The sequence below is a fragment of the Dipteris shenzhenensis genome, chromosome 4 (genome assembly GCF_047967505.1).
Source record: "Dipteris shenzhenensis isolate YYH24624 ecotype China chromosome 4, Dip_SZ_1.0, whole genome shotgun sequence".
In the NCBI taxonomy this organism is placed as follows: Eukaryota; Viridiplantae; Streptophyta; class Polypodiopsida; order Gleicheniales; family Dipteridaceae; genus Dipteris; species Dipteris shenzhenensis.
The window spans coordinates 31,105,306-31,120,205 of NC_141599.1; positions in this window are offsets into that span (position 1 = coordinate 31,105,306).

Here is a 14,900-nt window from a genome sequence, read left to right on the forward strand (position 1 = left end):
AGTATATGCTGCGGGGGAGGGTGAAGCTCTTGGTGACTTTATTTTTCTGATTCGAGGCCATTTCGGGGCCCGTTTGGAAGGCGGAAGTTCTTCGCAGGCACTCAAAAAAAGGCCCTGTTTTTGCTGTGCGACCACTGCTCGGCTGGTCGGTGAAAAGTTACCGCAGAAATTGCATCGTATGCCTGTGTGCAGAGATATTGGGAGTTGTAGAATCATGCTTGTTGCCTGTTAATGCAAAATCGTCACTAGGAAGTGACTGTGTGGTCAAATACCACTTTCGTCAGTTTTGTAGATTTGCCCGTGTGAGGCAAAAGCTGTGTTTTTCGTAGTGACAGAATATTTTGCAGTGTTCTGTAATGGCGTCTGATTCTCTTTCACAGATTGTCACAGAAAAGCTTGACAAGAATAACTTCCAAGCATGGAAGTTTAGAATGATGAATTTCCTTATGAGAAAAGGCTATTAGGAGTTCATTACAGGAAATGAAGAAGAACCAGTTTTTCCTAATGTTCCCAATCAACATGAAATGCAAGCATTTAAAGAATGGCATGATAGAGCCAGAAAAGTTATGTATTGGCTGTCTATCAGTATTTCGGATTCTATGATTGTGCATATTCAGGATGCAAGTACGCCAAAGGAGGCATGGGATACTTTGGCAAAAATGTACAGCACAAATACGCAAGCTAAGAAAATGCAGCTCAAACAGGAGTTGCACAATGTGCAGAGAGAGAATTTGAGCATAAATGAATACCACATGAAGGTGAAGAAAATTGCAGATGCACTTGCTTCCATTGGGTCGCCAGTGGAAGATGATGATCTAGTTTCTGTGACCTTGAATGGTCTAGGAAAGGATTATGCACACTTCCGGACATCCATTGCCGTCCGTGAAAAATTTCCTGATTTTGAAGAGTTGTTTGCTCTTCTAATTTCTGAAGAGCAGAGAAATGGGGGTGCATCTTCTTCAGGAGGAACTTCAAAAGAAACTGTCTTCTACTCAAATGCTGGAAGAGGTAGAGGCAGAGGTAGAGGAGGCTGATCTGCAGGTCGTGGTAGAAATCAGAATATGCAGCAAACTCAAGAAAACCAGTCCTATGGAGGAGGACGTGGTAACTCTAGAGGCAGGGGGAGCCAAAGAGGCCGTGGTGGATGGCAGAGAGGCCAAAATGCAAACAACAATGTTGAATGCTACTACTGTGGTAAAATGGGTCATATGGCTAAGGACTGCTAAAAAAAGCAGAATGACATTATGAATGGAAAATTGTAGCAAGGTAATTATGCATCTTCTAGTAGACAGGGTGATGACAGAAATGAGCATCTATTTATGGTGCAGCACATGACCAATTCTGTGACAAGTGCAGAAGAACGAAATGATGTGTGGTATGTTGACTCAGGTGCGTCAAACCACATGACAGGTCATGCAGAGTGGATGCAGGATGCAAGGAAAATGGAAAAACCAAGATTTGTGGAGATTGATGATGATACTGCACATCCTATTGTGCAGATTGGTAAAATTCCTTTGTCTATGCAGGATGGGAAAAAGAAATACCTGTCTGATGTATTTCATGTCTAGAACATCACCAAGAACCTGGTTTCTGTTGGTCAAATGGTTGAGCAGGGCTTGCAGGTTAGATTTAATCCTCATGGATGCTTTGTTGAGGATATGAAAAATAACGGTCGCTTGATAGCAAAAGGAAAGAAGAAGGGTAGGATGTTTACATTGGATGCGGACATGCCTGAATTGAGTGCAGCAATGTTTGCACATGGGATTGGTGTAATTGCAGATATTGATATCTAGCATAAACGCATTGGTCATGTTAATATACAGTGACTTAAATCAATGCAAGCCCAAAATATTGTTGCAGGATTGCCTAAATTCAAGGTTGCAGAAATGCATAAGGTTTGTGAAGCCTATCAATTTGGAAAATAGGTAAGGAAACCATTTCCTAGGCATGTTCAAGAGAGTAAAAAGCCATTGGAATTAATCCACTATGATGTGTGGACTACTAAAGCTGCATCTATTGGAGGCTGTCACTATTTTGTCACTTTTATTGATGACTTCAGCAGAAAAGTTTGGGTGTATTTTATGAAAAAGAAAAGTGAAGTGTTTGGGCACTTCAAAGCTTTTAAAGCTATGGTTGAAAAAGAAACAGGCCTGCAAATAAAATGCCTAAGGTCAGATGGAGGGGGAGAGTACCTCTCAAATAAGTTTGCAAGGTTCCTGTAGGAGCATGGCATAAAGTACCAATATTCATGCAGTCATACCCCACAGCAAAATGGACTTGCAGAAAGGAAAAACAGGCATATTGGAGAGGTATCTTGGGCCATGCTAAGTGAGAAAGATCTACCAGATTATTATTGGGCTGAAGCAGTTGCTATAGCAGTTTACATACTGAATAGGACTCCCACTGCAGCAATACATGGCATGACGCTAGAGGAGATGTATACTGGTAGGAAACCAGACATTTCTCATTTGAAAATTTTTGCTTGCATTGCCTATGTTCATGTGCCAGATGAGTTGAGGTCCAAGTTGGATCCAACAGCTTAGAAGTGCATCTTTATTGGTTATTCTCTACAGCAGAAAGGGTATAGATACTATAACCCTTCTACTCGTAAGTTTACAGTGAGCAAAAATGTTGTTTTTGATGAGATGAGCAGCTGGTATAAACCAATAACTGTGATGATTGATGTAGATGCACAAAATGGTAATGTTGCACAGAATTCACAGTAGCAATCACAAAATATCAGTGGACCTGCAGTGTCCTCTAGCAGTGGTTCACATACTTCGCCATGGACAGGTAGATTGAGATCAGGAGAATCTCCTCAAAGCAATGCAGATAGTGGTATGCAGGTATCACGAAAAGGAAAAGAGAAGGTAGATCAGCCCATGTTTGATGTGAATGCAGGTCACTCTTATGTGGATGGTGAATCCAGTGGCTCAGAACAGAGCATTGATGATGAGTTGGGTATTCCTTCTATTGTTATACCTAGAGTAAGGAAGACCAAGGATGTTTTGAGAGCACCTGGAAGTGAGCCTATTTTGCCCAGGTCTACTAGAGCTAGGTATCCTGTGGATAGGTTGAAATATGATGGATTTATAGCCATTCACTATGCCTATATGGTCAAAGTGATACAGGGACCAGAACCCACTTCTTTTGAGCAAGCCATGGGAAATGAAAAATGGGAGAAAGCCATGGATGAAGAAATGGATACCTTGGAAGCCAATGCTACATGGGAATTGGTGCCTTTGCCTAAAAACAAGAATTTAATTGGCTGTAAGTGGGTTTATAAGATCAAGCACAATGCAGATGGTTCTGTGAATAGATACAAGGCAAGATTAGTTGTCAAGGGGTATGCATAGACATATGGCATTGATTATGAAGAAACATTCAGTCCGGTTGCAAGGATGGCAACTGTAAGAGCAGTCATTGCTATGGCTGCATCAAAGGGATGGTCTTTACATCAGATGGATGTAAAGAATGCCTTCTTGCATGGTGATTTGCAAGAAGAGGTCTTTATGGAGTAGCCAGCAGGTTATGTTCATGCTACTCATCCTGAGTTTGTTTGCAGGTTGAAGAAAGCCTTGTATGGCTTGAAGTAAGCACCTAGAGCATGGTTTGAAAAGATAGGATAGTATCTTGTCACTATTGGCTTTCAGATTTCCAAGGCAGATTTCTCACTCTATGTGAGAAAAACAGAGAAAGGGATTATGCTGCTTGTCATTTATGTTGATGATTTGATCATCACAGGTGATAGTGATGAAGATTTCCTTCATGTGAAAATGCTATTGAAGCAGAAGTTTGAGATGAAGGATTTGGGAGAGCTGCATTGAGGTGATTAGATCACCAAGTGGGATACAACTCTTGCAGAGGCAGTATGGATTGGACATGTTGTCTAAATATGGGATGACAGGCTGTAAGCCTATTTCAGTTCCTTTGGAGCAGAATGTGAAGCTGAGCACAGATGCAGGTGAGCTTCTGGAAGACCCTACTATGTACAGAGGCATAGTAGGAAGTTTGATTTATATGACTATTACCAGGCCAGATTTAAGCTATGCTATTGGATTCGTAAGTCAGTTTATGCAAGCTCCAAGGAAACCGCATTTGGATGCGGCTAGACACATACTCAGGTATGTGAAGTCCACATTGCAATATCTACTATTTTATGAGGCTAGGGTTCAGATACAGTTGCATGGATACACTGATGCTGATTGGGCTGGTAGTACTTCTGATTGATGATCTACCAGTGGATATGTGTTCTCTTTTGGGAGTGATGTAGTCACCTGGAGTAGCAAGAAACAGCCTACAGTTGCCTTGTCGAGCACAGAGGCTGAGTACAGGGGTGCAGCAATGGCTGCATTTGAGGTAGCTTGGTTGCATAAGCTACTTTATGATATGCATCAGTCTACAGATGGGCCAGTTGTCATTTATTGTGACAACATGAGCAGTATACACTTGGCAAATAACCCAGTCTATCATGCTAGAACAAAGCACATTGAGGTGCATTATCACTATGTGTGAGAGAAGGTTTTACTAGGTCTTATTGATCTAGTTTATGTCAGCACAGAAGATCACGTAGCTGATACTCACGAAGGCATTGGGCCCAAAGAAGCTGCGCAAGTTCAGAGACCTGCTTGGTGTGCAAGAATTGGGATTGAGCTCAAGGGGGAGTGTTGAGATATCGAGCTCGATATGCCAGGGTGACTGTAGTGAATTTATGTCACCGACTTGTTAGCTGCAGATGCAGTTGGTACACCGCCCATGAATAATAGCTGGATGACAGCTATCCTTATCTACTCTAGTTCGTGGCTTAGTTAGTATGCCACCTTAGTTAGTTGAGTTTGGTTTGAGACCCACATATAGGGTTCTTCTATTTCTTTGTACTTGAGTTCTTTTGGCTTACACAACTAAGAAGAGGAAAACTGTTTTCAGCCTCCACCTATGTGTGTATTCCCCCATTATGCATGTGAGAAAGCCGCAAGTGAGACTCCTTCCCTCTCTCCCACTATCTTCACATGTTGCACATGTAATTCTACAATTTCCAAACAAATTTGTGAATTTTGGAATCTATAATTGACTCAAAATAGTGTTAACTTTATTCATCAAACATTTTACATTTGGGGCTCTCTTAGGACCCAACGCCTCCCCAGTCTGACTCTATGTTGCAACCAAAGCACAACCCCTTGGCTCCCTATTGAGGACTTCCAAGCAGCAGCACATCTCCTTGTCTTCTTGACATGTTGAACCGCTTTTGCGAGACTTGAGACCTCTACCTTATCATGCTTGAGAGTCCTGGCCTCTAGACATCTATAAAACCAAACGAACATTTCCTGTAGTGCATTGCTTCGTGTGATACCACCCCCATGCCTTGTATTCTTGAAGTACGCTGCCTTTGCTCTGTAGTGCAATTTCTCCATCCCTTGAGTATTCCAAATGGATAGAGGGCCCCATTGCTCCACAAACCATGGTGCATGTGTGTAAAGAATATGCTGTAAAGAAAAACATTGTATTAGAAACATAAACTGACTCAAGTTTAAAGCACAAAATTTCAACCTAAGGAGGATTACCATGCAATGTGTAATATGTTGTGAAATTGAGGGATCGAGCTCTCCTAGTCATGAGACAGCATCATCCTAATACAACACTAATCTAAGGAGGATGCAACCTAAATGCAAACAGGATGAAGAGAAGGCTCATGACATGTACCTCAAGTCAATTAGGTCCCAAGATAGATTAAGCTTGGACTCATAAAGAGAATCTTGAGATAGTGCAAAGTGCTTGATTAATATTACTTCAAATGAACCTCCCTTTTATAGGTGAGGGTACTTACATCCATTTGCTTGCTCACATGTGGGATATCTCCTCCATGCCATGTGGCAGCTTGCCCTTTACTCATACCTTTGCTCGACATGTGCTCATGGCACCACAACTCTCAACTCCTCCCCTTGGTGCCATGATCCTTTGGCTACTGCAAGGTGGTCACATGTGAGTTACAAGATCAAATCCTCCCATGGGTGCTTACATGGCTACTCTCAGGTGGTCAGGTTTGATTTACAAAATATAGGCAATGTTGACAAGGTTTTTGTTTCTCAATACATGTTGTTCCTATCATTCTACTCATGGCTTGATGATGATGCTTTTTTCTTCCATGTGCCTTGATGAAGCAACATTCGAAATCAAGAAGGAGTAGGAATCCGCCACCAGCTGACTCGCCGGGAGGGGAAACTGACCCCTCGCTTTATGTGTGGATGCCATGTTGGGTGCTATGGTCATCTCATGCACTTGTGCTTTTGGCATGCTTATGACAATGATGTGTGCATTCATGCTTTGATTTGTCATTTGTTGCAAAGGTCTTACCATGAGCTTTGTTTTGCTTCAATGGCAGTGTCTAATTGCTAACAATGATTCTGATCCAATAGGCATGTAGAGCTCAAAAAGATAATCATTTTTCCTTTTTGGAGCACATGCAAATTCCTCCTGGATTGCCAGTTACGCCTTGTCAAAGTTTTTCTGAAGAAGAGGGGGCCTTGATGATGTGGCATAGGGATTCACATGATGAATTCCAAACTGTGCTTGGCAGGGGCTATGTGCTTAGGTGGCATTGCTGACTGTGCATGCTGATGTGGCATAACTAACCCTAACTCTAACCATGGTGGGTGAAGTTAACCAGTCTTATCTGACAGGTGGCTTTTGTGGTGAGACCTTATGAAACTTTATGAAGAGAGAATTCTGAGCAGAGATCTCTCTGTGTCGCAACCTGTGGAGATCGATTGGAGGAGCGATGCTGTGCTATGCTGAGTCGTAGGTCGAGGCTGGAGTTGTTGAAGAGGCATCGTGCTTCTTCTAGACGCTGCTACCTAGTTCTGCTTTCTCAATTGTTGATGGCGGCCTGTTTCACTGACTTAGAGGCCAATATTTGGGAGAGGCGGAGAAACAAAATGAAGCATCTTCTATGTGTCAAGAGCCAAGAGCTGATTCTGCTGTGCCACTCTGTTCGTTGCATGGAAGCTCATCGTTGAGGGTGAAGCTAATCTCCTTGGGGTGGTTCGGGGCTGTTGGTGTTGGATACTGGAGCCGTGCAGCCTATTGCCTCCGAGTGGAGAAAGCTCGATGCAAAAAGTAGTTTGACTGCAACCTCAAGAACAAAGACTTTGTAGAGGGTGATCTGGCACTCCTCTACAGTGTCTATAATATCAAGTGCAAGCTCAAGTACCGAGGCATGGGTACCTACCACATGGTCGAGATCATTCGACAATGGGCATGCTAAATAGCCACCCTCAATGGAGTAGAAATGGAAGGCTACCTTAACGGGAGCAAATTGAACAGATACTATGGGCCACTCACCCTGCCTACCCTTCAATCCATCCCATACATAAAAAGAAATCAAGGTAGAGGTAGCCCAGATGAAACATCAAGCCATCAGAGAAGCTAGGGCATGTAATGCTAAGCTCAGACATCATAAGCAAATAACGTTGATTAAGGCAATGCTTGAATACCTAGGATTGATGGATGAACTAATGATCGAACCAGCTAGGTTGCATGTTCAATTGAAGGGTCCGGGCTTGTGTATTCGATCACTCATGGATCTGGGAGTGAGCCACAACTTCATCTCCTGTGAGATATGGGAAAAGCTACAGGTACCCCTTAACCTCATCGTCGCTTCGGTAAGGGCTATCAATGGACAACTCTTAAGTACCTTGGGTTTTGTGAACTTGAGACTAACAGTTGTTCGCCAGGAAGTAGAAATACACTTTTCTCCCCATAGAAGTAGCTGATGAATAGATCATATTGGGAAGGACCTGGTGTTACACCATGAACTGTCAAATTGACTGGCGGGCCAAAACAGTTTCCCTCACGAATGGTGGTAGAACTATAGTAATCCCACTTTGTGGACCATATCTTGCTCATTTTACTACACCCTCGTCGGCCCTAGGTAGAGAGGTTCTATAGGAAGGTGGACTTGAAGCTCCATCCACCTCTAACCCTCCAAACACTAACCCTTTGAAGAAAGTCTGACCCGAAAGGAACAAAGGACCAACAATGGCGGCAACAACCAGGTGCGATTGCCCATTCCTCTGCCACCACCGTCCCCCACTCAAGAAAGCCGTGAATAGCAACAAGTACAAATGGCTATTCTCTATCAACCCTACTTCAACAGCAACCAACAACCAGGAAGGATCCAAGCAGGGCATGACTCCCTAATCACTAGTTACATAAGAATTGACCCTTACAATGAGGGTAGTTACACAAGAACCTTCCCCCAAACCCGAAGGCAAACCGTCAAGGGTATTTTTGATCACATCATCACTAATGGAACCGCTCGACTCACGAGAGCAAGTGTCTATGCCGAAAGCAGTCACACAAGAACTCGCTTATCCCACAACAAAGGATCATCCCACAAGGAATCATCACAACACCAGTGTACCTCTAGCATCGAAGGTGAGACACAAGCTGGACACATTCTCTACATGGCTATTACAATGCTATGCAGTAGCGCAATGTTCATCCATACTACATTCCACATGATCATTGAATCTAGGCCTAGGTGAGTCAGTAGGGTAGGCATATCACCCCAATGCACTAGCAGCACACAGGTCACATCCTTGCACATACATTTATGAGAATGCACAGTCAACACTAGGTGATTAGGGCCAATACGTCCCTCCTGCATTTTTTGCTTTTTTTGTATTTTTGCACGTTGACCTCACATTCCACCCCACGCCTCACCTGCACACCTCACCCCTTCCCCTCTCTCTCTCTCACCTTCCCACTTTCCCCCTTCTTTCCCCTTCCTTACTCTTCTAAGACAGTATCCTACTGGTCATTTCCATAGTAGTATCTCATCGACCATCGCCATTAAAAGATCCCGTCGATTGTCGGCATCCAATTATCACACTGGCCATTTCCATAGTAGTATCCCTTCGATCATTGCCATAGCAGTATCTTACCAACTGTCACCATCTAATTATCACGCCGGTCATTGCCATAGCAGTATCCTATCGACCATCGCCATCTGAAGATCCCACCGACCATTGCCTCATGCCATTCCACCAATGGTGGGGATAGAAAAATCTATATAAAGGAGCCTTATCCCATCGAGTCATTGCCATAGAAGTTGCCCCCAAACTCTATCAAAATTCTATCAGAAATCTCCCAGCCCCCTACCCTCTACCAAAAAACAATCCAACAATCAATATATGTCAAACTCCTCCTCTTCCATTGATTCCCTCATCACTCAGTTGTCCTAATTCTTCCCAATGGATCCGGAGAATGAATTTTTCGAGTTTGAGAGTCAGAGCTTGGCCTCACCCCCAACCCCCCATTCTGCAAGCTACCAGTCCCTCCAACTCACAAAGTATGCCCTCGACCACAATCCGTATGCATGACACAAGTGGATGGCTCATGCTTGCATTGATCTCACAAGGAAGTAGCTTGGAGTGGAGGATCCAACAACACTCCTTCAAGATCCCCATGACACGTGAGTCACTGTCAAGACTACACACACATGCGCACATGTGCTCACACAATTTTTTTTTGGGGATTGAAAACACACACACACACACACACACACACACACACATGCCTAATTTTTGACTAACCTACAATTATGAGAAACCCTTCCCCCTACCATTTTTTTTCTATATTTTTCCTCTTTTCTTCATTCGAGAATATGGTCTTATCTTCCACACGCTTTGTCGGCATTTTATTGCCTCCCCATGCTATCTAAAAGTACCCCCCCTCCTCCTTTAGGAATTTTTTTTTTAAAATTACACATTTTTACCCACCCCCATCCCCCTTTTTAGCATACTAACACTAGATGCACGATTTCATAACCATCTTTTGGCATCTTTTAGTTATAGTTTCCCCCTACCCCCTCAATTACTATTATTACTCTTATAAACTTTAACCACCCCCACCCCTAACCCCCGTTGGCTTCAACCTCTTCTTAACATTACTAAACTAATCCACCCTTCCCCTTTATTTCTTATCTTTCTTTAAACAAAAAGTAACATGGACTTTTTATATGTATCACAAACCCTATATGTCCCTGAATACTAAACACCCTTTAATTATTAAACACCCTTTTAATTATTAACACCACCTTTTAACACTCTTAACTATTCCCCCTCTATTACTAAACCACTACCTAACCTAACCTAACTAAGCCCCCTAACATCCCCCCATCGTGGCACTGCCCACCATCGACTCTTTTTGTGTGTACTACATAGAAACCCTATGTATCACGTGCATTCAAGGGGTATTTAAAAAATCGCTCAACTAAAATTTCCCCCAATAAAAACACCCCTCTTTACTTATGAACTAAGTGATTTTTTTCTAAAATTGAATTAAAAACCCCTCCTATTATCGTAAACTTGTTAAAATTTTCCAAAAGTTAAATTAAAATACCCCTCTTGAATGCACGTGGTACACTAAAAGTTTATTAGGTGAACCCCTTGAGTCCCATACATGGGTGAAATTGATGCTCACTACTCTTTATATTCTGCCTCTACAAACCCTCACAACCCCCCATAAGGATTGCACCTCCCTTACACTTTTGACTTCTTACATGCTTCTTCTCCTTCCTCACATAGCCCTCACTCTCCTCATAGTCAACCCTTTCTCATAGGTTCTCTTTCATCATGATCCCTTCCTTTTTTGTCCCCTTGACTCAGTTTATCTAGGTGCTATTGCCTTCTAGTTGGTGTGTAGTTCTCTTTATCTTACTCACCTTGTTACTTGTGCTTGGTTGTTACTATGTGTGTCACTTCCACATGGCTCAAGTTCTCTTCTTCACATGATCCTGGCTCCTCTTGACCCTTATTTCTTGCCACTTTGTTGCCCAACTTACTTTTGGCTCCCATACTTAGTTTCCTTGCAAATCACTTCATGGCCTTTAGTTTCTCTATGGCTCATCCTCACAATTCAATTCCCTTCCTAGCAACTCATCAGTAAAGTCTAGACCCATTTGTCCTTCATGGTAGTGTTTGGCCTTGGTTTTCTCCTGACCATCATTGCCTTTGTAGGCTAGCATACTGTTGATCTCTTCTTGGCTCTAGATGTTGACTTGACTACCAGACATTGCCTAGTTCTTCTATAGAACGATGACTTTTGCTGGCTGGCCTAGTTCTTCTGTAGAACCATGACTTTTGCTGGCTGCTCCTTCCTTGTGTCCTTTTGGTCCTCTATGACTTGATGACTTCCACTTGGCAAGTTTTGCACTTGGAAAAATGTGGTTGTGTAGGTGCAAGGCTTGACCTATTGCCAAGTTTTAATTAAATCTTGTAAATAATTACTTTAGTGTCTTGTCTCTCCCTCCCCCCCCACTTCTCTCTCTCTCTCTCTCTCTCTCTCTCTCTCTCTCTCATCACTATATGTTTTTAGTAATGGCATCATCCCTTGCCTCTCCCTAATCACTCCTCTTACTTTTTGTATTAATTCCCTTTTCAACCAATCAACCTAATATATTTACAATTAATCTAATCTAATTAAAATTAACCTAATCTATGAAAACACTGTATTAGATAATATTAGACAAAAGTTGCACTTTGGGAATTTTGGAATTAGGTGGATTTCATTTTGGGAAAGGTTTCATTAAATTTGGGAAAAGTTTCATTGATTGTGGAAATTTTACCAATATTGAAATATACTAGTATTTGGAAATTCCAATGATTATGAACAAATTCATTGGTTTTGAAACATTTCATTGGGTATAATAACTAGAACAAAGAATTTGTGGTAGAGTTTGAAAATCATGTATTTGGTGGTGTTAAAAAAAATCCTTTAGGGACAACATCTTGCCCACCACATAGGTAGCCATCCACATAATCCTTGAATTTAGTAATCTGTATAAGAAGAAATGGTGCTAGAGAAGCTAATGTACATTTTTTGAATGTATCCATTAGATGAGGGAGATTGAATGTTTGTCCCACTCGCAAACTCCCAAAGAACCTATTGAACATTGCATCAATGTCCTCATGTGTGTGCCCTACCATCAAGAAGGCCAATTGAACTGTCTTGGAAATGCCCCTTGCTACAAGAAGAGAAAGGTATGCAAACAAGTATCTGTTTTTGTTCTCAGACCCACAATTATCTAGCTAGAGTAGCAAGTTCTTTGGCAAATTTTGGTATGTTAGCTCAACAGAAACACTTACATTTGAAGCAAGTGGGTTTTCACGTGTAGCTGATGGCAACAAATTTCTACATGTGTCTGTAGCCCTTGCAACAATGGAAGTTGTCATGGCATCTATGGTGGCAGACTTTGGGTCACTCTCTGGTAGAATCTCTAGATTTGCATTTGTGATCGTGGCATCTACAATTTCAGACAAGCTAGGTCCCCTTGTGGAAAGATGTACACCTTTAAAACTGTAATGGGAGTTTAAAGCATTTCTTGAGCCTAGAGCATTCAGAAGGCAAGCATTGCTTCTTGGAATCCATCAGTATAACAAGGTCTCCAAGATCAGGCATATCCATCCTCTCTAGGTTGCATAAACAAAATGAGAGTGATCCAATTGTCAGGTTGGGAATCGGGATCAGGTGGCCACAAACCATTGAGGGTGAAGTGTCCATAATGACCTCCTTCAGTCCCAAAGGTGTTCCCTTTAACTTTTGTACTCGTTCTATTGACTTCTCTCATTCCTTCTCCACAGCACGTTGAACTTGGCCATAGACAGACCTTTCCAAATCTTTTTTGCTTTTAGCAAGCTTCTAGATTGATTCTTCCAATTCATGTCACTCCAAGTCCAGTGCATGTGCTTTGTCACTAAGTTCTTTGTTTTGCAATTGGAGATCCTACATACTATTATGCATTGCCACAATAGTAATATTTCTAAAATGTGCAAGTTCTTCTGCTTGGGCTCTCTACACCTCGCTTGCTTGCATAGCCAATGTCTAAGAATGGTTCAATCAATGGCAATAATCAAGCAATCCAGCATGTCCCTTACCAACAAACCGAACAACATCATGCACTGTATGATTAGGAGGACTCTTTTGGGTTGTAGGGTCTAAAGGATACAAGTTTCCATCCACCCAAGCTCCCTTGGGCTACGACATAAAGTTGGGGGTAATAAACTTCACGCACCTCTTCACTTCCTACTACTTTCGAACTGAGTGACAAAGATATTTATCACTGGGAAAGGGACATTAAAAAGAAGCTTTTATGCCAAGAGATCACACCATACTTTCCTCCCTTAGATGAGAATGAAGATGGTAACATCCCAAGTGATGTTGTACTCAAGCATGGGGAGAAGGAAAGGATCAGCGAAGGCCATAATCTCAGCAAGCCGGTCTACACCAAAGAGAAGAGCGATATATTATTGAAAGATCTTGCAGCTCAACATGACATGAACTGATATATATTGAGGATTTTGAAGGGGCTGATTGGGTCGGATGGATAGGTTCCGGGAAAACATTGCACCTCCTTCATAGGAACCTCTACAGGTAGCTCAAAACACTTTGCAAACTGTCATCAGACACAAAGACCAATAACTTCTAGCAAAGACATGATATAAAAGATTCACATATATCTAGTAATGTGCCTTGAAATGGGCTTTACTTTGATATGAGTTTCATAAGAAACAGAGAATCGGCTGAAAAGTTATGGGCATTTTACTAGAAGGGGGTAAAAATTGCCTGAAAAAGAAATAGTCACACACAGAGAGCCATAGATTTTCAGTCTGAAATCTGATACAATAAATGAAGACATAGTATGATGCTCCTTGATTCCGAGTCCAAATTGGACCACTGAGCAAAAAGGTATGACCAAAATATTGACAGGGGGGGTCAAACTATCATGAAAAACACCTACTCCTTCTACCGATGTTGATTAGGGAGAATACTCCCTCCATGCTCAGACTTCATCAACGATCCAAGTCCCATAGAGGTTAGCTAGGAGGGAAGGAAGAGCTTACTTTGTGCCTTGGGAAATGGATAAAACATGTATGTGCAATGAGCGGCCGAATAGAAAACACTTTTGAGCACTTGGAAGAGAGAGCAATGGATCTCTTGGAAGAGAAGAGGGAGCTTGTATTCAAACTTGTGCAAACAACAATGAAAACCAAAATCAACCATTTGGCCTTGTATACAAGTCACCTTTTGAAGGGAGGACCAACCCTTTTCCTTTTTACCACTCTCCCTCTCTTTACAACCAAAGGCTCTTGGGCCCGTAGGGTGACAAGGCATATTGCTATTCTTTCCATCTCTCCCTACTAGCAGAAATAGTGGATGTGTTAACCATATTAGTGCGCTTGGGACAAGCCTAGCATTAGGAGGTGTTCCTAACCGGGTCCCAAATAGTGCTTGTGTTAGCCTCGTGCCTCCTAGGCTTAGGTGATTTGGGGATCAAACTCCCTAAGCGCCCTCACACCTTAACCCATTTGGGGCTCGAACCCCATGGCTGAGGCTCAAAACCTAGAGTGGCGAGGCTTAACTTTCACGAGACACTCAATGGTAACCCTGCACGTTGGCTATAATCTTTTGCCTCGGGATATTTGGGGATCTCACTTCCTGAGTTTGAGTTGTACTTCTTTCGTGGTGGTTATTTTCATTGGCATGGCTATTTTCGTGGACATAGACCTGAAATGTGTATGTTTCCTGCACTCTTTGATCTTGGTGTTAGCTGGAACACAATTGTGCCTGAAATGCTTAAATCCTTGGACTTTGGGGTGGGCTTTGGATATTTGGGGATCAAACTCCTTGAGTTGAGCTATACTCCTTCCATGTACACATTGCTTGTAATCACTAGCCTTGGGATATTTGGGAGTCAAACTCTCTGAGCTTGTCCGTTGCAGTAGATCATGTGGCCTGATCACATTTAATCACTGATTACTATGCATTCAGAGACTATACTCTATGGATGTTAACATGCCCCCTTTCCTATTGTTGATCTGTCCTTGGGTTAGCCGCGCTGG